This window comes from Monomorium pharaonis, chromosome 5, assembly GCF_013373865.1.
Source record: "Monomorium pharaonis isolate MP-MQ-018 chromosome 5, ASM1337386v2, whole genome shotgun sequence".
Lineage (NCBI taxonomy): Eukaryota > Metazoa > Arthropoda > Insecta > Hymenoptera > Formicidae > Monomorium > Monomorium pharaonis.
In genome coordinates this window covers 17,380,583-17,403,589 of record NC_050471.1, presented here as the reverse complement: position 1 = coordinate 17,403,589, position 23,007 = coordinate 17,380,583, and the positions used below count along the sequence as shown (strand labels likewise).

The 23,007-nt window shown below is 39.0% G+C and overlaps 1 protein-coding gene across 3 annotated transcripts in view; it reads left to right on the top strand.

The window, feature by feature from the left end:
* LOC105837419 (recQ-mediated genome instability protein 1) overlaps positions 1-23,007 on the top strand; it is a 123,998-nt gene that overhangs the window by 82,539 nt on the left and 18,452 nt on the right. The window lies entirely within an intron of this gene.

Below are 23,007 nucleotides of genomic sequence, written 5' to 3'. Positions count from 1 at the left end.
GCTGTCCGATTTTTGAGCCATCCATGCGCGTCGTAGTTGACTCAGAAATCACACAACACTATAGCATTCTGAATGAGAGATCCATTTGATATTAAAAAAAATTATCATAAGGATGTTAATGTTTTCAAAGTAAGGATCATAATGTTTTCAAAAATAATGGCTTGTCTACAATTACTGCGCACAAAAAAATGCACAAAATCTAAATTTATCATGTACTGAATACAAAAACAGAATAATAAATGTACTATTCAATTTTTCTTAGAATATATGTGATCTATATAGTTAAAATTATCTAATTAACCATTTGAACGCTTCAAAGTATTAATGCTAAATAGATCGCAATTTCCATCAAATTATTAAGGTTATGGAAAAAGATAAATTTAACAATGAAATTAATAAGTAAATAAATTAATGCTATTTATTTTTAATATGTTTTGCAAAATTTAATTGCTTTTATAAAAAATAATATAATTGCGTCAGTTTATAACATATATGTATATGTAGACAATAACAAGTACCCATATCGATGAGTCAAATTGGTATAGCAGATAGAGTACAAGGTTTGTAATCCCGGGTTCAAAACCAGAGGCAAGTAAGAATAAAATAAAATAATATAATTTAAATTTAATTAATTAATAAAAATTTGTCCCAAATTTAGTACGTACTGTTGATAAGAATAATAAAAAAAATGAAATTTTTATTTTATTTTTTTATCTCTAGTTGCATTTTAAAAATATCCGATTTAAGAAATCTTTTAGATATTAGTTTCATAATATCTTTCTGTTCTCAAAAAACGACGCATTGGTTAAAATTCTGACATTATATGTTATCTTTTAAAAGTCTCTTTATGTTATCATTTTCAGAAATAGGATATTTTTTAGAGATCTTTTTGACAACATATTGTTCACGTCATTCTATGACGTCAAAATACGGTACATTTCATGACGTCAGGAATTTGTGACATTCGACCGTCATTTTAACGTTATAAGGGCGTCATTTCGTGACGTTAAGAATAGTCAGTAAATGACCATTTTGGAACGTCAAAATGACGTGAGCTTACTACCTGGGGGATCTATTCTGTACTGCCTACCAACTACTATCGGTGTTGTTGCAGATATTTTATATGACAAAAAGCCTGCACAATGACGCCGATAGTTGTCAGTAGCCGGTACAGAATAGGGCCCCAGATCGAAAATGCGGAAATAATGAATGGAAGTATATTTTTAAGGTTATGAGTAGATGTTTAACTCGTTCTGTCAAATATAAGGAAAGTTTTCGGGAGAATTCCCAAAACATCAAAGAAATAGACATAATTTGCTGCTTTATTATCGTGATTCTGAACCTCCTGTTTCAAACAAATCATTATGGTGGTGATATTTTTATTCCTAAGTCATCTGCGATTTATGATAACTCAATAAATAATTTGGCAAACATTTCGTTTTCCGATGCATTAGTAACTACGCCGATTCTCTTTTTCTTGTCGGCCCAAGCACGAAATCTTTTCCGTCTAATAAATGACGCAAATTGAGCAATAGCACTGATAACACACAAGATATATGCGCTTCCCGAACGCAGCGCTAGTCGTGACTTTCCTTCTAGAAGTCGGCTATTTAGAAGTCGACATTTAGTTGACTTTCTGTCAACTTTTAGAAGTCGACATTTAGTCGACTTCCTGTCAACTGTGCTCTTAGGGTAGAGACAAAAATAAATCTTCAATCAGCAACTTGATCGTTCTCTAGATAAAATAAATTATCCCCTTTTTTTCTTCCTCCTTTTCTTTCTTTTTTTCTTTTAAACTTCTGAGAATCTGCCTGGCGCGCCCTACATATCACAACCATGGGTACTCTTATAACCCGCACATTTAATATCACCGTAGTTCGTTATGTCGCGATCTCGGCGAGGAGGGCGAAAACGCCAGATAAAACGTCTTAAGTGGCGACTCATCGAACCCGGAGTATTTGATCCGCGTGTCTTTGGACGACCACCATCTCCAGAGTCATCCCCCCGACGGCACGGGAACGTCCCAGATGCGCACAGTAATAAACGGACACAGCAGGCTAGGTGAAACGGACACAGACCAAACGGACACAGTAACAAACGAACACCTTAACAAACGGACACAGTGCGAAACGGACACAGTAACAAATGGACACAGTAATAAACGGACACAGTAATAAACGGATACAGTAACAAACGGACACAGTAATAAACGGACACAGTAACAAACGGACACAGTAACAAACGGACACAGTAACAAACGGACACAGACCAAATGTGCACAATGCACATGCGCACGGACCAAATGCAATCCATGTACATTGCAAGCAGAGTAAAGTCCACATAGGTTAGCGACTTGGACGGGGTGAGTGCGGGAGAGGGGGCTAAAGGCCCCCCTTGACCCCCCGTGTGTGTGTGTGTGTGTGTGTGTGTGTGTGTGTGTGTGTGTGTGCGTGCAAAGTATTCACTGCATCACATGGGTTTGCGACTTTCCGTGTGTGCATTTGGTCCGTGCGCATGTGCATTGTGCGCATTTGGTCTGTGTCCGTTTGTTACTGTGTCCGTTTGTTACTGTGTCCGGTTATTACTGTGTCCGTTTATTACTGTGTCCGTTTATTACTGTGTCCGTTTGTTACTGTGTCCGTTTGTTACTGTGTCCGTTTCACTCAGCCTGCTGTGTCCGTTTATTACTGTGCGCATCTGGGACTCACTCAACGGCACGGGTCACCAGAGAGGCCTTCATTTGCGCACAGTACAATTGGACACGTTGCAATTTCCCACTGTGCTATTAGACACAAAACATTGCTAACTGTTCAATTGCGCATCGTTCAATTACCACAGTTCGTTTGGACACAGTTCGATTGGACACCGTTGCTTTTGGACACAACGCATGTTATTAACTAATTTAAATAAATTAACGTATTACATTGGATATGGTTCTTTTGCACACAGTTCAATTGTACACGGTTCAATTGCGCACAGTTCTTTCGCGCACCGTTCAATTGCGCACGGTTTTTTTTGCGCACCGTTCAATGGTGCACCGTTCAATCGCACACGGTTCAGGGCCTAAACACAATGCCAGGCAACAGGCAATAGGAACAGAAATAATGAAAGAGAGAAAGGATCTTCTCTTTTTCTCTCCTTTATTTCCTATTCCTATTGCCTGTTGCCTGGCATTGTGTGATGGCTTTCAATCGCGCACCGTTCAATTGCGCAGTTCTTTTACACACCGTTCAATCGCGCACAGTTAAATCAAGCGCATCTTGAATATTCATACATTATAACTGTTGATACATTTAGGGCGGTCTCACAGACTTTTGCATAACGCATAACGTATGTACATAAGCAAATTAATTGATCCATAAGCAAAATCAACCAATCGAATTTCTTATGCATTTATGTTATGCGTTATGCAAAAGTCTGTGCGGGAGTCCTTAGACTGGATTTCCATGACACGTATTTTTCGCTGACAAAATTCGCTCACACTTGACCGGAAGTGAACGTTTTTTTAAATAATTGCTATGTGTAATCGTTTGTATTTCGTATGAAAAGGTTTGAAGTGCAATTAAAAAGGTTTGTGAGTCATTCGTTTATTTGTAATTAATTATTTTTTCACCCAACATTTAACAGGAATATATTAATTAAACAAAGGTATTATATGGAATCGTTTAAAGTTTGTGTGAAAAGTTGTGAAGTTTGATTAAAAAGGTTTGTGAGTGATGCAAATACATTTTATATAATTCGTGGAAGTTAGCCGAAATTTCCAACAATATGTAACGGCATGAGCAGCGTTCACATTTGCATTAAAGACCTATAATAAAAGATTCGCCAATGGCGAACACAATTTTGATTGGTCACTTGAATCACATGGTTTATCCGCCATTGCGTACCTACGCTGGGCAAGGAAGAGGGGAGAGTGCTTTGTGCTGAGCAATATAGATTAAAGGAATGTGTCAGAAATTATAAGGTAATTCAATCTCTGCACTCTCGAGAGTCACTATATTTTGACGATACACAGGAAGAACAAGAAAAATTAAATTTGCAGCAGCTATATGGTTGCGAGTAGAACTTGGAGCAGGCTCGCATTGTTTACTCTTACTATCTCCATTACTCCAGACTCCAGCCCCCCAGCCCCCATCCAGTCACCAGTATGGGTACAAGATGGCGGACAAGAGTCACGGTGGGGAGCCATTGACGCATCTTTGATTATAGGTCTTTAATTTGCATATACTCCTTAGCTGTAGATGCATGCTCTGTAGGCACAATCAAGGTCTGTAGATAAACGACGGGAGGGAAAGGAAGGTCATCGCATGAGCGCCATTTTGGAGTTATAAGGTGTATGTGTTGTGACGTGACAGCCGCAGGCTGCTGCCCGTCACAAGGCCCTGAGGGCCCTTACGCAATAACATCCCGCGGGCCCTGCGTCCTCCCGCTCGGGAGCGGACGCAAAAGCGTATTCTCTTGTAATTTGTGTGTGTGACGTCCCACGTGCTGTCCATCTAATTACTTGTTAAGATTTTTGCGAGCGTTATACCGCGGGTGCGGCGGAGATCGGTGGCTATGAAGATCTCGTTGTAGTTGTCGGACGTCTCGTCTCAACGGAAAATCTTCCCGGAGATTGCAGAGGAACGGGCAACGAGGGAGTTAAAAAGGACCCTTTTTTTTAAGCGGGGGTCCGCAGGTAATGCCGCCCTTATCTTGCCTACCGTTTGTGCCATGTAAGAATTCCGATACTGCCGCTGAATCACGCTTTCAGGACCCAGCAACGGCGCGCGATGCCGACATCCCGACGGGGCGATTGCAGACCCGATACCGCGGGAAGTCCGGCGAAAGAATCACGACAACTCAAGATACGTCGACGCCCCGATGGCGGAGGATACGCCGGGCGAGGAGAAAAGAGTCGGGCGCGCGAGGAAGCGCCAGGATTCCCGTGCCCGGGGCCCATAATCATCGACCGCCGTGCGTGGATCGATCAGCCGGCGACAGCGTGGGCACCGCGCTCTGCGCGAAAATCGATTTTCGCGAAATCAACCAATACAAGGGCCGGGAACGCCGGGGGCAAGGTGGGGCGCGCCGCCGAGCGGCCCCCGCGAGATCCAGGATCCCTCACTCATGCTGCGGAAGTAGAGCCAAAAACTGTGCGTGCGTCCCACAATCCCGAGCCGAGCTGTGAGGAAGGACGCAGGGACGAGAGTCATCCCGACCCGGAGGAGGCCAGCAGGGGAGAGGCGAAGTGGTGAGACGAGCGTCACACAAACTGTAAAGCCACCGATTTCGCGGGTTGGGCGAGCCGCGAGGAAATCCCGTACTTATCGCAATATCTTTCGGCGTATTCATTGGAATCACGAGCTCGCGGATTCAGCGGAGCATCGTCGTCTCGCCCGATCACGCCCGTCCGCGTGATTTCGCTACGCGCTGTGTATTTCATGATAGTTTCGCGTTGCGTGTGCGTCCCGATCCGCAGCCGAGTCATTTGTCGTTTCGTCCGGTCGTCGTGTCGCGGGTTACTCCCGCGCGGTATCTTGTCGCGTCGTGGAAAATTTTAGTTGTTACTGTTGTATAATTTGGTCGATCGCACTGCTACTGCGAGCCCTTCGGTGAATGTACTCTGATTATTATCGACGCAATCGTCTTATACCGCCGGACTGGCGAATAACTAATAATTGTCGCGCTTATTCTTCGCGAGAATCGTTAGAGCACGGGAGAACACGAGTCCGTCGCGTGTCGCGCGGGCTCGGAGTTGCGATCCGTCCCGTTCGCCCTTGGCGAGGTCATCCTGGCGGGAGTCGGCGTCCTCCAACGACGCCGGGTTAAGCGTAAGACAAGTCGGAGAGTTCCCGCGTACGCATCATAACCCGCTCGTTCAATATACCGTTCTCGCACCATTTGATACCCAGCGGACGCCACCTGGTAACGCGCGCGAGCCACCACCGCTCCGCAGAGTCGTCCTCTACTGTAATTCTTACGGTCAAATACAACTGTTACTTTTTCTGTTACATTTGTGTCGTGTACGTAATTCTCTCGCCTTCTCGATTCCATCCGCCCGCACCGAACCTCCCCCCTCTGCCATTTGAGGGCTGAGCAGCTGGATCTCGGAGCCGCTAACGCCCCGGTCGCCTAGCGTGCGCCCGTCTTTCCCGAGATTCAAATATTGTAACATTTGTTTGCGAGTTGGTTCACACAGAGTGGTACGCTTAACGTACCTGGCGCCCAACTTAGTGTGACGTCGGGAAACCTCGCGAAGATAGTCGCCCCGACACCCGGGCGGCTCAGGGCCGCGACCAGGGACGGAGGCGAAGTTGGCCGTTGCTCGCGAGCGGCGGTTACAGTGTAGTGTTTGTTGTACGAAAAGAATGAATGAGTATTAAGGGGAAGGTGAAATTGATACATCGTATTGGCCCCGGCCATTTTGTGGCCAAAATGTATAACAATGGTTGGGAAGACCTTCCTTCCCCCCCCCCGTCATTCATCTACAGACTTTGGGCACAATTATGCAAAAAGTGCGCGAAATTCAAGTATAATCTCGAGCATTTCGTTTGCGTGGAAAGTCGCAAACCTATGTGGTGCAGAGAATGCTTTGCATGCATACACACACATACGGGAAAGTGCAAGGGGGACTTCGCCCTTCCTCTCGCACCCACTCCGTCCAAGTCGCTAACCCATGTACTACCTACAATGCGGAATCGTATCGTGTGCAATCGGGTCCGTGTGCAAACGGGTCGGTGCGCAATCGGATCCGTGTCCAATCGGGTCTGTGTCCAATCGAGTCCATGTCCACTCGGATCTGTGTGCAAACGGGTCGTGTGCAATCGGGTCGGTGCGCAATCGGGTCGGTGTGCAATCGGTCCATGTGCAATCGGGTCTGTGTGGAAATGGGTCGTGTGCAATCGGGTCGGTGCGCAATTAATCCGTGTGCATTCGGGTCCGTGTGCAATTGGGTCCGTGTGTAATCGAGTCCGTGTCTAATCGGGACTATGTCCAATCGGGAAATACTACTGTGTCCAATCGCTTATGTGCGCAATCGGGACAGTCCCGTGTGTGTGTGTGTGTGTCATTCGCTGCCCCACATGGGTTTGCGACTTAAGCGGTGTGCAATTGAACGGTGCGCAATTGAACAATCTGCAACTAAACGGTGCGCAATCGAACGGTACGCAATCGAACGGTGTCCAATCGAACTGTGCCCAATCGAACTGTGTCCAATCGAACTGTGTTTAAATGCGCAATTGAACGGTGTGCAATGTTTCGTGTCTAATAGCACGATGGGCAATTCCAACGTGTCCAATTGTATTGTGCGCAAATGAAGGCCTTTCGTTACTAATGCATCGAAAAACAAAACGTCTGCAAAATTATTTACTTTTATCGTAAATCGCAGATGAGGAGCGTCCTAAATGGCCACGCGTAAATTTGATCACATTCGAAATGGCCACAAAATCATCATTTCGATGCCGATTCGACTTCGAATTGATGTCGAATTTATTATCGTTTCTCGCTGGGCCCAGTAAGAAATAGTATATCGTATCGACATCGATTCACCGTCGAAATCATCATTTCGATGTCGATTCGACGTCGAATTGGTGTCGAATTCATTATCGTTTCCTGCTGGATTTTTCTTGTGTTAGACAGAGCATGCGCTTATGACTAAGAAGCATGAGGATATGACCGTTGCGCATGCTCAAGTAAAACATACGTGACCATTTCGAACGTGGCCGTTCCGAAGAGAGTGGTTCACTTGAACACAGTACAATTGAACACAGTGCAAATGGACACAAAATAATGTACACGTTTCAAATAGACACGGTTCATTTCGACACAGGAATTTTGGACACAGTAATTTTGTACACAGGAAAAATAAATTCTGGACAAATTACAATTTGGACACGATAAAAATGTACACCGTGCAATTGGACACGTAAAATTTGTAGACCGCCAAGTTGCACACCGCCAAGTTATGCACCGTAAAATTGTACACCGTTCATTTAGACATGTAAAAGTTGTACACCGCAAAGTTATACACCGCAAACTTGTACACCGCGAAGTTGTACACCGCAAAAAGTTGTATACCGCAAACTTGTACACCGCAAAGTTGTACACCGTGTACATTGTATTGGAAATCTGTAAACACATATAAACTTTACTTTGTTTGCAATGTACAACATGGATTAGCGACTTCGACAGGGTGGTTGCGGGAGGGGGAGCCAAAGGCCCCCCTTGCACCCCTCTGTATGTGTGTGTGTGCGTGCGTGTGTGTGTGTGTGTGTGTGTGCAAATTATTCTCTGCACCACATGGGTTTGCAACTTTCCACGCAAAACTTTGCGGTGTACAAGTTTGCGGTGTACAAGTTTCCCAAGGAGAAATGAAAGATCGGATAAACGTCTGTTAGACGTCGGAGCCATCTACATCTACAATAACGTCTAGAAATATCTAATTTAGATGTAACGTGATTTGGTGTTATTGTGTTCGTTTAAAACCTTACAATAACAGTCTTTATACAATAACAATAAATTATTAATAAAAAATTATTTTAAGCTGCAAGTCATTTCTCAACGTTTAATAAATAACATCTAATAGACGTCTAAGTGAATGATAATAATTTTGAAGAAATGTCGCATTACTTTTTAAATAATTAATGCGATTTTGTTTATTGCCAGACAGCACACTATATTTATAAAATATTTACAAAATATTTATTTGAATATTATTTTATAAATATTTATCTAAATATTTTATAAATATTTTTGTGGTCTTAGATTTGACAGATCGTAAAGATTTCATTCCCAGACAGCACACAATATTTATAAAATATTTACTAAATATTTATAATATTCATTTGAATACTATTTTATAAATATTTATATAAATATTTTATAAATATTTGTTGCGCCTTGCGGTACAACAAAATATTTTTGCCGTACCTTGCGGTGCGACAAAAGATCTTTCGGGATTCGTTGCTGCCCAAGGAGTAGGAACTCGCGGAAAGAGGCGACTTTTGTTGGCAGGGTCCTCAAATCACTCACTCACTGATTCTAAGTCTATTTGATATAAAGATTTATTTCACTGCGGTTCGTACATTGGTTGCGGTCGGCGACGGTGCCGCGTCGTATTACACTTGATTAGATACGGCGCGTGACTTGGAGTTAACGCGTCGTATCTTTACTCGCTTGAGATTTGCTCGCGGCTAAGTCCCGAACTCGAAATTCACTTGTGCGGGCCGTACGTATCGGCTTGATTACTATTCACTGATCCCGCTGGCCGCTGTTCGGCAGCGGCTTAAATAGTGTCGCGGATTTAATTATTAGTGGGGGCATCGGGCCCTCCGCATGACCATATATGGTCATTCCCGCGCGCATCCGGCGCGCGGGAAATATTTGCGAGTTTAGCAACAATTGCCAAAATGCAGGTATGCATTTCCGGTGGCATGATTGTTGCTAAGCTGGCTTCGCTACTTCGTTAAGGTGGCTGGTGCGTTGCCCAGTGCGATGACCGGCCGGCAGCGCACGAGGCATGTGTCACCTGACACCTTGTGATAGCGAGCCTTCCTCGGCGAGCTATCTTATAATTTTAATATTTTATTTCCTTTATTTTATGATATAAATTTATTGGTTGTGAGTGTTTCGCTCACAACATATTTTTGTGGTCTTAGATTTGACAGATCGTAAAGATTTATCATAAATATTATAAAAGAAAAAATAGAAAAAAAAATAAAGAAAAAATATTATTTGTATTTAAAGGAATTAAAAAAGTGTATTATAAATTAGTATTATTTATTAATAAATATATAAATTGGTTTTTTACTATACGGAGAAAATTTTCTCTTAGAATTTACCTTCAAAATTATGGTAGTCGTGGAACACGGACTTCGAAGAATTTTACTACATTTTTAGTAAAATTTAGTAAAATTTTAGTAAAATTTAACTAAACTATTCTATGACTTGGTTAGGAGGAGCGCTGGTGTGTGGACGTATGGTGTGGCGTGAGCGGATAATAAGGCGATTTAGAGCGATTGTAAGCGAGTTAAAGAGATATTTTCGAGGAAACTAGGTAGAGTGGGATTGATTTTTGGCGAGTAATTGGAGGAAAGGTAAGAGAGGTAGGAATTAGGCATAATAGCAAGGAAAAGAGACACAAGGCAGGTAGGAGGTTAGGGTAGAAGGTTAGAAGCTTCGAGAACAAGCGCGGGAGGGAAGATGTTGAGAGAGGGAAGGGAGAGAAGTGCAAGAGGAAGTAGGAATGGGATAGAAGAGGGACAAAGGAAGTTAACGTTAGAAGGAGGCAAACAAGGAAAGAAGGTAGGTTTTAAAGAGAAAGTGGAGATAAGAGAAATAGGGGGAATAGAGGAATTGGAAAAAGAGGTTAGAGCGTTAGCAACAGAATTTAAGAATTTTAAGGAAGACGTAAGAAAAGAATTAGCAGAAATGAAGGCGGAGAGAGAAAAATATGAAAGTAGGGCGAATGAGTTAGAGAGGAAATTATTAGAGGTAGAAGGATCGGTGCTAGAAAGATTTACAGTGAGTAGAGAAGAGAGAGAGATAGAGAGAACGGAAGGGAGCGGTAGTGAGTGGAGCGTAGGGACGATTAACGTCAGTAAAGGAAGTAGAGGTAGATCGAGCAGAGCGAGCTCCAGAAGTAGATCAGAAATAGATAGCGAAGCATTTAGTGATAGAGAAGTAGGAAAATTAAAGAGGTTAGTAGCTGACAAGGATAAAGAAGAAAGAAAGAATAATATAATAATTAGAGGCATAAGAGGAGAGGAGTTAGAAAAAGTAACAAAGACTTGGATAGAAGAGATGATTAAGGAGAAATTAGATTTAGAAGTTAGAGTCACTAGATATTGGATAAGTGGGAAAGTAGTAATAGGTTGTTTAGAAAACGAGGTAATGAAAAAAGAAGTGATGTATAATAAAAGAAAATTAAAGGGAGAACGATTCTTTATAGAACACGACTTAACATGGTTAGAGAGGAATACGCAGAAAGAAATAGCCAGATGGGTGAGGTTAGAAAGAGAAAAAGGTAGGGCGGTTAAGATAGGGATGGGAAGGGTTAAAGTCGGAGGGATATGGAAAAGATGGGAAGAAATAGAGAAAGAGGAGGGAGGAGGTAGCGATAGGGGGGATGGACAGGATAGGAGAGAGAGAGAGAGGAAGTTCTCAGGGAAGTAGGAGTAGGAGAGAGGGATATAGAAAATTTTGCCTAAGCCAAGAAGGGGAAGTTAGGATTAAAGGGAGGGGGGAGGAGAAGGGATTAGATTATGAGTTAATTTTTTGGAATATAGTAGGATTAGGTAGACAGGATAGAGATTTCTGGAAATACGTGAAAGGTTTTGATTTTATTAGCTTAAATGAAACATGGGTAGAGGAGAGAAGTTGGAACAGATTGAAAGATACCTTGTCAAAGTCCCACTCCTGGGAGTGTAGTTTTGCAATAAGGGATAATAAGAAAGGTAGGGCTAAGGGTGGCTTCATAGTAGGAATAAAGAGGGGAGGAGGGATTAAAGGTTGGAAGTTAATCGAAAGGAGTGGAGAGGGATGGATTTTGACAAGACTAAGAGGTGTAATGAATGGAAAGGATTTACTAGTAATATCAGTGTACAATCAGGGCAGGTGGGGAAATATTAAAGAATCAATCAGGGAAATAGTAGAGGAAAACAGAAGGGAACACATAATTATAGGAGGGGATTTTAATATAAGGATAGGAGAGAAAGGAATAATGGAGGGAGAAGTAGGAATAGGAAGAAAGAGCAAAGATAAAACGATAGGTAACAACGGTCGAGATTTAGTAAATTTCGTCAAGGAAATAGGTGGTAGGATTTTAAATGAAACGTCAAGTGGTGATAGAGAGGGAGAATATACGTACATAGGAGCGAGAGGTAACACTGTTATTGATTATGTAATTGCGAATGATTTTTGTATAGATAAGGTTAAGGAATTTAGAGTAGAGGAAAGAACGGACTCGGATCACATGCCCTTGTCAATGAGATTGAAGACCGGAAGGAGGGAAGTCATGGAAGAAGAGGAAGAGAGGGAAGAAGGAAGGATTAAAATAAGGTGGGACGAAGAAGCGAAAGATATATACAAGAAACAAACGGAATGGGCGGACTGGATCGAAAACGTAGGAAGTATGCCGATAGAAGAAATTTGGAAGAATTTGAAAGAAATGATCCAAGAAGCGATGGTAAAAAGGGAAGTCAAATGGAAAAGGAAGGAAATAGGTCACAAGGATTGGTGGGACAGAGGATGCACTAAGAAGAAAAGGAGACTGCACAGGATGATGAGGATATGGAAGAAAGGGAGAATCACAAGAGAACAGTATATGAAGGAAAAGGGAAGTTTTAAGACATATTTAGAACAAAAACAAGAAGAATGGAAGGAAGAAGAGAAAGAGCTTAGAAATCTGAAAAACGAATCAGAGGTGTGGAAATTCATAAATAGGAAAAGAGGCGGGAAGAGGCAGACAAGGAACAGTATCACAAAGGATAGATGGAAGACTCACTTCATGAATTTATTGGAAGGAGTAGAGAAGAATGTGGATAGGGCAACAGAGAATAGGATGGAAAGCAAGGAAGAGGAGAGATCAGAAGGGAGAGAAGAGATGGATTTCGAGGAGGAGATTGGATGTGCACTGGAGAAACTAAAAAACAAGAAAGCCCCAGGGATTGATGGAATACCAATGGAAGCTTGGAGGTATGGAGGTACGGCAGTAAGAATAGGACTAATAGAAATCATAAAACGACTCTGGAAGGGAGGCGACACTCCGGAGGATTGGAAAGTAAGCATTATAGTTCCACTACACAAAAAAGGAGATCAGGATATAACGGAAAACTACAGGGGAATCTCACTTCTCGCTTCGGCATATAAGATCTACGCGGAAATACTAAGAAACAAATTAGAAAAAGAAACGGAAAGACTGGAGGTGCTGCCAGAGAGCCAAGGAGGTTTTAGAAAGGGTAGAAGTACAATGGAGGATATTTTTATTCTGAATCACATCGTGCAGAGGGAGAAGAGGAAAGGTGAGAGCAAGGTTTTCGCTTTATTCGTGGATCTGAAAGCAGCTTTCGATAACATTAGAAGAAAAAAATTATGGGAATTGATGGAAGAAGAAGGAATAGAGACCCAGTTGATTAGAAGAGTGAAGAAAATATATGAAGACACAAGAGTAGCAGTCAGGACAGAAGAAGGATTGACAGAGGTTTTCAACACGACGAAGGGGGTAAGACAGGGATGTGTGATGAGTCCTTTACTTTTCAATTTATATATAGCGGACATAGATAAGTTTATGTGTAAAAGAAATATAGGAGGAATTAAATTAGATAAGGATAGGATATGGTCTTTAGCTTACGCGGACGATATGGTATTGTTGGCAAAAAACAGAGTAGGACTACTGGACATGATGGACACGCTTAAAAAAATACTAAAAAATAAAAATTTGGAACTGAATACTGAAAAAACAAAAGTTTTAGTCTTTAATAGGAACAGGAAAGAAAGGATAGATAAATGGAAATGGGAAAACAGAGAATTAGAGGAAGTGAAAACGTTTAAATATCTCGGTTTTATTTTTAATAGAAAGGGTGATTATAAAGATCATATTATAGAGTTAGCAGGGAAAGGGAAAATGGCAGCAAATAGGGTCTGGGGGTTAGGAGAAAGAATCTGTAGAAATGATTTTAGGAGAAGATGGATGTTGTTTAGGTATCTAGTAATGGAATATGGAGTAGAAATTTGGGGGTGGGAAGAAAAAAGAGAGTTAGAGAAGATAATGATGGACTACGCTAGGTGGATTTTTAGTCTGGATTTTTGTACACCAAGGTATTTAATAGCTAGAATTAGGATTAGACAAATTACGAATAAAATGGGGAATTAGAGCTAGGAGATTTGAGGAAAAAATAAAGGGAATGGAAGAGGATAGGTGGATTAAGAAATGTTGGAAAGAAAAAGAAAAGGATGAGTGGCAGGACCAGTATGGATTAGAGAGAGAGAATTACTATAATAGAAATGGATGGAGTACAAAGGCTGTAGATATGTTAGGTCAGAAAAGGAAAAGAAACTTAACCAAAGAATTAGAGATTAGGGACAGAGATATACAAAAGCAAGAGGAAGATCGGAGATTCAGTCACGCAAAATATAATACGAGTTAAAGGGAAAAAGACTTAGATATGATAGGTATTAAACCTAAGTATTTGTGTAGGAAAAATCTTGAAAATAAAAATAAAAGATGTTCTATAGGTGTAAGGGCGCTAGTTAGATTGAGATGTGGTAATATAGAGGAATACAATAAGTACTGGCTGGAAGAAAAAAGGAGAGTTTGCATATTTTGTAAAAAAGGTAGGGATCAGTTATCACATTTTATAGAAGAGTGCGAAGTGGCGAGCGGATGGTTTAAAGATCTAGGTAAGAATAAAAATGAAAGAACGGAAAGGATTAGGAACGACGAATTAGATAGAGTAAAAAAAGAGATATTGAGTAAGTTTTGGAGAGAGAAGAAAAGACTAGAGTTAATTAGGAAATCGGAATGATCAAGGAACAAAGGAGAAGGACCCATGGAGTAAATGCTAAAGCAATGTTAAAGAAAGGTAGTAGTAGCAGTAAGTAGTAGTATATAGAAGTATTTAGTATTTAAGTGTATAGGAGACAGGGTACGATATAAGAGACGGGTAGTATAAATGTGATAGGAAAGAAGACTGTATTGACCGTAAGGAAAAGAGAGAAATCTGTGATAATAGGATATATGATATGTAGTATGTATTATATGATATATAGTTTGTATAGCATATGGTATATAGTATATAGTATGTAGTAAATTAATAGAATGTATTATAGAGACCAAATAAGGTAACAGAGCGTTTTTGATAGGTTGTTAGATCCGTGGTATTTCTTTTGTACGATAGTATATGTATATTTTGAGACGGTATTATTTAACCTTCACCTGCCGCGGCCGGGGTCCTTCGGCTGGCAGGGCTCTAGTTCTTACTGATTATAATTTTATTAAATTTAAAGTCTATCTATTCCGAATAAAATTTGGGCGCCAATCAGTTAACGGAACTGATAACCACACACGTGATGGGAAAGGACGAGACTCACAAGGCGGGTTCCATTGGAGGACCCAAGTAATAATCGATTGCAAGACTACTGAGAGTAGACGGAGACATGAATTTATTTAACTCACAATTTACATGGCCCCGGATCACAATCTCACAACGGTTCGTCTCCACCGGCACCACTCCACTATATTTAATTATAATTTGTTCGTTCGCAACTCAAGACAGCTCCCCGCGCACCGACGACTCGCCGCTTCAACAGACGGAAGGGAAGTATCTCCTTCCCCTGTGCTTACAACACGGCTCGGCTTCTTTCGGGGCTCCACGATCTATGGAGTCGATACATGTCGATACGACCTGTCGATTTTCGGCGCGTCGCGCAACATTTAGACTATTACTACCATTCTACATTTAGGGTCACCAACACCAGGACAAAACGATCGAGCATAGAGTCCTCGGCGAACCCCGAGGAGCAAAATCGAGCGATGACGTCAGGGAAACTTTCTATTTCCTCCCTTTCTTTCTTTTCTTTTGTCACAATTTATATTTATATTTATATTTATATTTGGAAATATTTATGCTGGTAAGTGTTTCTTTTTGTATATTAAAGTATATGTTAAATAAGTGAGAAGGTTGAACTGTAGGAAGAGAAAAGGGGTTAGTGAGGAGATAGGGTAATAGGAGAGGATAAACTATACGAAAGGATGGATGGATGGATGAATGGTTAGACTCTATGTAAACCAAGTCCCCTTCTTGGCTGTAATTTGCTGAAGAGAATAAAGTATTATTATTATTATTAACTAAACTATTCTATATTGTAAAATGTTTTGGTTAAATTTCAGTAAAATTTTATCAAATTTTACTAAAACTCTTCAAAGTCCGTGTTGTCCCATGACTACCACTGATTTTGAGGGTAAATTCTAAGAAAAAATTCTCTCCGTGTAGAGGTAAATCTATTATACGTCTATAATACGTTACGCAGAACGTCTATTAAACGTCTATAATAAGGTTACACAGAAGGTCTATTATACGCGTCTGAAAAAGGTCACTTCGACGTCTATCTAGATGCGTCTATCGATCTAGCTTAGATGCGTCTGATAGACGTATGCTCGATGTCTATCCGATCTCGCGTTTCTCCCTGGGTTGCGGTGTACAACTTTGCGGTGTACAAGTTTGCGGTGTACAACTTTGCAGTGTACAACTTTACAGTGTATAATTTGGCGGTGTACAACTTTGCGGTGTAATTTTACGTGTCCAATTGCACGGTGTACATTTTTATCGTGTCTAAATTGTAATTTGTCTAATTGTAATTTAAATTTATTGTTCCTGTGTACAAAATTACTGTCTAAAATTTCTGTGTCGAAATAAACCGTGTCCATTTGAAACGTGTACATTATTTTGTGTCCATTTGCACCGTGTCCATTTGCACTGTGTCCAATTGTACTGTGTCCAAGTGAAGGTCACTCGTTCCAAACATGGCCGTTTCGAACGTAGCCGTTTTTAACGTAGCCATTACGAACGCGATCGTTTCGAACGTGGCCATTCCGAACGTGGCCGTTTCGAACGTGGGTAAATTGAACTCCGTGCAATGTTTCCCGTGGCTATTCCAAACGTGGCTATTCCAAACGTGGCCATTTCGAACGTGGTCAAACTTACGCGTGGCCATTTCAAACATAGGCAAATATCCACTCTTGCAGATGACTTGGAAAGAATACCACTACCATAATATGATCACTGTTTGAAACAGGAAATTCAGAATTACGATGATAAAATAGCAAAGTACGTCTATTTCTCTGACGTTTCGATAATTCTCGTAAATTTTTTCTCATTCCAGATAGCACACGGACGTCCTCAGGACGTCCAGGACGGACTTCGTGGATATCCTGAGGACATCCTGATTTTATCCCGGGACATCCTCAGGACATCCTGAGGAATAGCAAACGAGCGCCACTTTTTAGTCCTCAGGACATCCTGAGGACAGTCCATCGGACATCCTGAGGACAGTCCATCGGACATCCTGAGGACAGTCCATCGGATGTTCTAAGGATATCATAGGATTTCCTCAGGACATCCTCAGGAATAGCAAACAATGACCACTTTTTGTCAGATTTTTTAGATTTTTTTTTTTTCGGATTTTTGATAAATGTATTGATTTTTTGTAAGAATTGAAACGTTTCTCAGAAAAATTTAAAAAATAAAAAATTCCGATTAATTTAGAAAATTTTTTAAATATTTCTAAGTATTTTTAACAGTTTTTGAGAATTGAAAAAAAACTTTAACAAAAAATTAAAAGTTCAAATTATCTCTACAATAATTTTGTAAGAGGAAGAAGAGACTATACATGTTTCAGCGACAGTTGTACCTGTTAAAGCATGTTTAATCTCTGTACCCAAGAAAACGGTCACCCATCCAAGTATCAACCATCGCCGACGATGCTTGACTTCGAAGACCATACGCTTCCTAACGCTTCGTGATGATCCATGAGTATTTCTTGTTTATGCATACATATTTGTTATAGATCATTACAGTAGATGTTGTCAGAAGGATGAAACATATATAATTAACTTATATTTTTATAAATAAATATAAAGTTTTACAGTTTTTTAAAATCATTTTTACATATGCGCGCGAAATAGCATGTGGAATAACTTATTAAAAAAACTGTTTTTGCGCCGTTTGTATAAAATAAAATAAAAAAATTATTTAATGTCATCTTTTATAATTTTTTAGTATTGCTAATATGCCATATTGTTTCAATAAATGTAGACATTCAATCTGACTTTGAAGTCAACATTTTTACACATTTGATTTTGCAATACATTCTAGAAATACGTACGATATTCAAAGATTTCTCACTTGCTATATTAATTTACCCGTCTTTTTCAAAAATTACTATACGTCCAGGATGTCCCTGAATACTATTTTAGGATGTCCTGAGGACTTTCGTAGGATGTCCTGAAGACTCTCTTAGAACGTCCTGAGGACTTTCAGAATATCATATTCTTAGAACATTCTAGGCTATTTAAAATGTCTGGTATTTATACAGTCATTATATTTAGTTTATTTTCAGACATTTTGTAGCTAATGAAACTCTTTATACAATATTTTAAGAATAACGTTTTCAGCTAGAATACATATATCCTCAGGACATCCCAAGGATGTCCTCAAGACATGAGTAAAATTTCAATTTATATTAATACTATTACAGAATTTAACATTCTAAACTTACTTTAAAAGTCAAATTTATACATAAAATATTTACAATAATACAACTATTATATCCTGACAAGATCCCAGGACATCCCGGGACATATTCAGGATGATCCTGAGGACGTCCTGTGCTATCTGGGATATTTGACAGGACAAGTTAAACATCTACTCATAACCTTAAAAATATACTTGCATCTAAAATTCTCGCGTTTTCGACCTGCGTAGAAAGTTGACTGAAATCTGACGTTTAAAGTCATAGAGCTTGTATTAATGGAGGGGCCTTGGTGCATCGCGACGCGCGCAAGGAGAATCGACAGAGAGGTGGATATATTCTGTCCTTTTTCGTGTGGGAACAGGTTCGTAATTATACAATCTGAACTATACGATTCTCGAACTCGTATAAAAAAAATTGCTTACAAAGATAACACTGTGCATTCATTAAGTGGTACATAATTTAGAATCTAAAAGATGCATGCCAATCAATGAATGTATTACTTTCGTATGTAAAAATTTTTTGTACTAATTGTAACAGCCCAAGGCCCAAGTAGACACCAAGTAAGTAGGCTCGTACTTGTCGTACTGCTCGTATGTGTGGCGCTTCTTTTCTTCTAGAAAATGGAGTGGTGGGGATGTCCAACACGAAAAAAGACAAAATATATGAGAATATATTCATGTCAATTCTCCCCGCGCGGACTTCGGCATATAGCAATGGTCCCTCCATTAATACAAGCTCTATGTTTAAAGTTGACGGAAAATAACTTTTCGTCATGACGGGAAATCGGCGTTTCTTGGGACATTCGTCGACTTGAAGTCGATTTTCGTCCTTAACAAAAGTCGACTTTACGTCAAGTCACAGTTACGGTTGACTTCAAGTCAACATAAAGGCTGCGTTTCGATATTCACTGTCAATACTGAAATTCTACAGTGTATGTGACGTAAACTATAGATTTTCAGTACTGGCAGTGAATATCGAAACGCACCCAAAGTCGACTTTTTGCTCTTAGGGTGTCCAAGTGGTGACCGCTCTCGTAAATTACATCACGAGAAAGGCAGCACCGCGTTGTCGTTTATAGCGGCGGTTCCGCGAACTACGTGGCTGCGGATGTTGCTCGCGTATATGCACATTGTATTGTGGCGGATATTTCACAGCCACATGAGCTATTAAATTATAATTTAAAATGTCTTTTTTTATGTTGAGTAATAATAAATATATAAAGACGTTTATATTATAGATATCTTAACGTAATTCTAGAATTTTTCTTCAAGATATATGTATAAAAGACATCTTTAACACTTAAACTAAAGGACCAGCCTTTTTTGGGGCTTTTTTAGTCTTAATTTTTAATTTTTATCCTAAAACATTTTTATCCTTGTCAGTGAGATGAACTACGAAGATGACATCACTCTAGGGCCTAATATTAAGCTTCCAGTTAGAAAAAAATAAGTGATTATTTTTTTTGCTATATTTAAACTTTATATTATTGTTTATTATTAAAATAATTATAAAAATGTGTTGAAAAATGCATATAAAAACATAATTATGTCGCACTTTGTATGAGACAGTATATAAAATGTCATTATACAAAATAACTTCAATTTATTTCGAAATAAATGCATATAAATGCATGATAAAAGAATTTTAGCTAAACGAATATATAGGCCGGTATTCATAGTCGAATCTTATTCAAGACCCATCTTAAACACGAGCTTAAGACGTCAATGCTGTTATTTCATTGATTAAGTAAAGTCTCAAGTTGGCTCAAAGCTAGACTTAAGACAATTCTTGAACTTAAGATCGGTCTATGAATTCCGTCTATAGTGTTTTCGGTCAATTTAATTATAAGCCTAATATTAGGCTTTTGGTCAGGGAAAGATATGAGATATCTTATATAGATCTTTCATTTAGATATCTTTGGCATGTCTAGTTCGAAAATTTTAAAGACATCTTTTAAAATGTCTTTCAGATGTTTTAGAAATTTTATGAAGATTTATCTTCAACAAAATTTTCTTAAATATCTTTTAGAAATGTCTTGAAGACATCTTGAGTAAGATGTCTTTTCGATTTCTACAAGATATTGATGTTTACTGAGATATGATAGAATATGATATAATATATAGAATATTATATTCATACATAGATCCTATTAGACCTTATTAGATCAGGTTAAAATAGAGATCCAATAAAATCCAATAAGATCTATGTTCCCGTTTAGATCTCACATTAAATCCAAGCAAATATAATAATTTAGACATCTCTAAAACAGCTTTTAATGTCTTAAAGACGTCTTTAAAAAATTCTCATAAAGACGTCTTTAAGATATATCAGAAGACGTTTTAAAGATGTCTTAAGAGCCGTCTTAAAGAAGTTTTTAAGACATTTTTAGAAGACGTCTTAAAAAGCCGGTTTTATGACAACTTTAGGACGTCTTTCAACCATATCTAAAAGATGTTTTAACTCTCGCTTGACCTATTTTGTCACGTCGTTGACGGAATGTGGTCTTTTTAGGACCCCAACACTTATAAATTGGACAGTTTTTATCCAATTAATGTCAAAATTTGCGTATAAGGGTTTTAGGGATCGCGGATTTCAAATCTGATGCAGAAAATACAAAATTCAAAGTGACGAATTCAAAATGGCGGGCCTAAAATATCTATAATATAAACGTAGAATCAAAATGTACAAATTTACACAAAAATATTCTTCTAAAAGTTTTTGGGGTTGCTGATTACAAATTTGATGTCAAAAATGCAAAATTCAAAATGGCGGACCTAAAAATTTGACAAATTTGGAAATTTTTTTCAAATTTAAGATACCCCCACAGCACCTTTCATTACAAATATATAGGGGAAGTACGCCGGTTGTGGGCACCGTTTTGTTTTTAGCTCATAATTTTTGACTAAATGCATATTATGCAGACATATGTGTACCAGTAGAAAGCTAGAGGCCTTAGCTAACTGTCAGTGAAGGAACTAAATTGATTTCTTCAACTAGAAAAATTTTATCAAAAATTTAGTAAAGTGACAATTTTTGGACAAAAAAAAATTTGTACCCGGTTGTGGGCACCCTTGAAAAATTCGCTAAAAATGGAAAAATATGAAGAAAAACCACCACAAATAAAGAGAAAATAAAAATTTATTTATTTTAGAAGCCTTCACTGGCAAAAAGAACAAAAAAAGATGAAACGTTTTCACATTACTCATCGCTTTCTTCATCTTCGAAATCAAAGGCACAATGCTTGCATGTGAAGTAGCTGGCACGCATATCAGCGCATTTTAAATGCACCAGACGATTGCATCCATTGCATTTAATAGAGTTTGCGACGGTCAATTTCCGTGGCAGTAGGTCCAGACGAATTCCAACAAAACACCATCTTCACCGGATGAAATGTCGTCAAATTGGGCTGCCATTTTCTTCAAATAGCGTTGCAGACTGCTCCGAATGCCATATACTTTAGCAGTCCCTTTGACAGGTTTATTGTCCGTTAAAAAACACTTAATGGCTTGCAACAGCGCATTAAAATCCATGTTTTTTTAATCAAATGATTTTTCCGAGGTTGACGTGGCTAAAAATGCGTGAAATGCATAAAAACAGTGATAAAATACGTTACGTCAACATAAAGAACGATATTACGCAGTTTCTCAACCAAACACACGCATTAAATGAAAAAAAACAAGGGTGCCCACAACCGGTTACATGAAGGTGCTCATAACCGGGAATGGCAGCTATTTTTCCAAAAGACTAACAAATTATGTGGTGCAAAAATTTTGGTTGAATACGAAATGAAATCACAAAATACAAAAACAACACTGCAAACACAATAAAAACACTTACCTTGTTGAAAGAATTCACACCGATTTATCGCACTTCGAAAAGAATAGAAAATCACTTTTCTGTTTATTTATTGCAAATAATTTTTACTATGCTCACAGCTACTACGCAAATGCGTGTATTCGTTTCGGTATCAACACGAAAACTGCGTATCGTCAACATACACGTTTTTCAGTACTCAGATCAGTAACGTATGCTTGCTGTCCAAATTTACGTAGGGGTGCCCACAACTAGAGCGTGCCCACAACCGGCGCACTTCCTCTATTAAATACGTAACAATATTGCATTTTCATTGCGTTTCATTTCATATCAAATATAATATGTTAAATACGTAATTAATGCAATAAGTATGAAATATTCAAGTCGAAATACGTATATAATATACAGCAAATATATTGCGCATATTACATAATGATAAATGTATCAAACGCGTAATTGATATATTATATTTAACGAAATGTAATAAGATGGCGTATCGTAGTAGCACCACTGATCTCAATAAATCATTAAACGATGTTTTTCAGTCACATTTCTATTATCTAAGTGTAGAACAGCAAACATATTTTAATTATATAGTGAAAAATAATTTATATTAAATAGTGAGTCAAAGGTAAGTTTTTTATTTTGTAATAGATTTGAATTTCCATACAATTATTGTATGTAATTGCTGTATAATTAATGCGTATTTCATTGTGTTCTTTTTAAGGTTACATAATAATAAATTATTAGGCTCTAATCAGATCGTTCGGAACCGGCCGAAATTTAAACTGTAAGTCCCGTATATCTATGTAAATTGTAAAAACGTACACCACAGAAATACGCTGAGGGGTCATCACACGCTTCTGATAAGAGGCTATATAAGGACGAGGAAAAAAAAAGTAATTTATGTTATATGGAAAAAAGAAATAACCGTGATTTGTTCGAGGCATAAGAGACGAGATT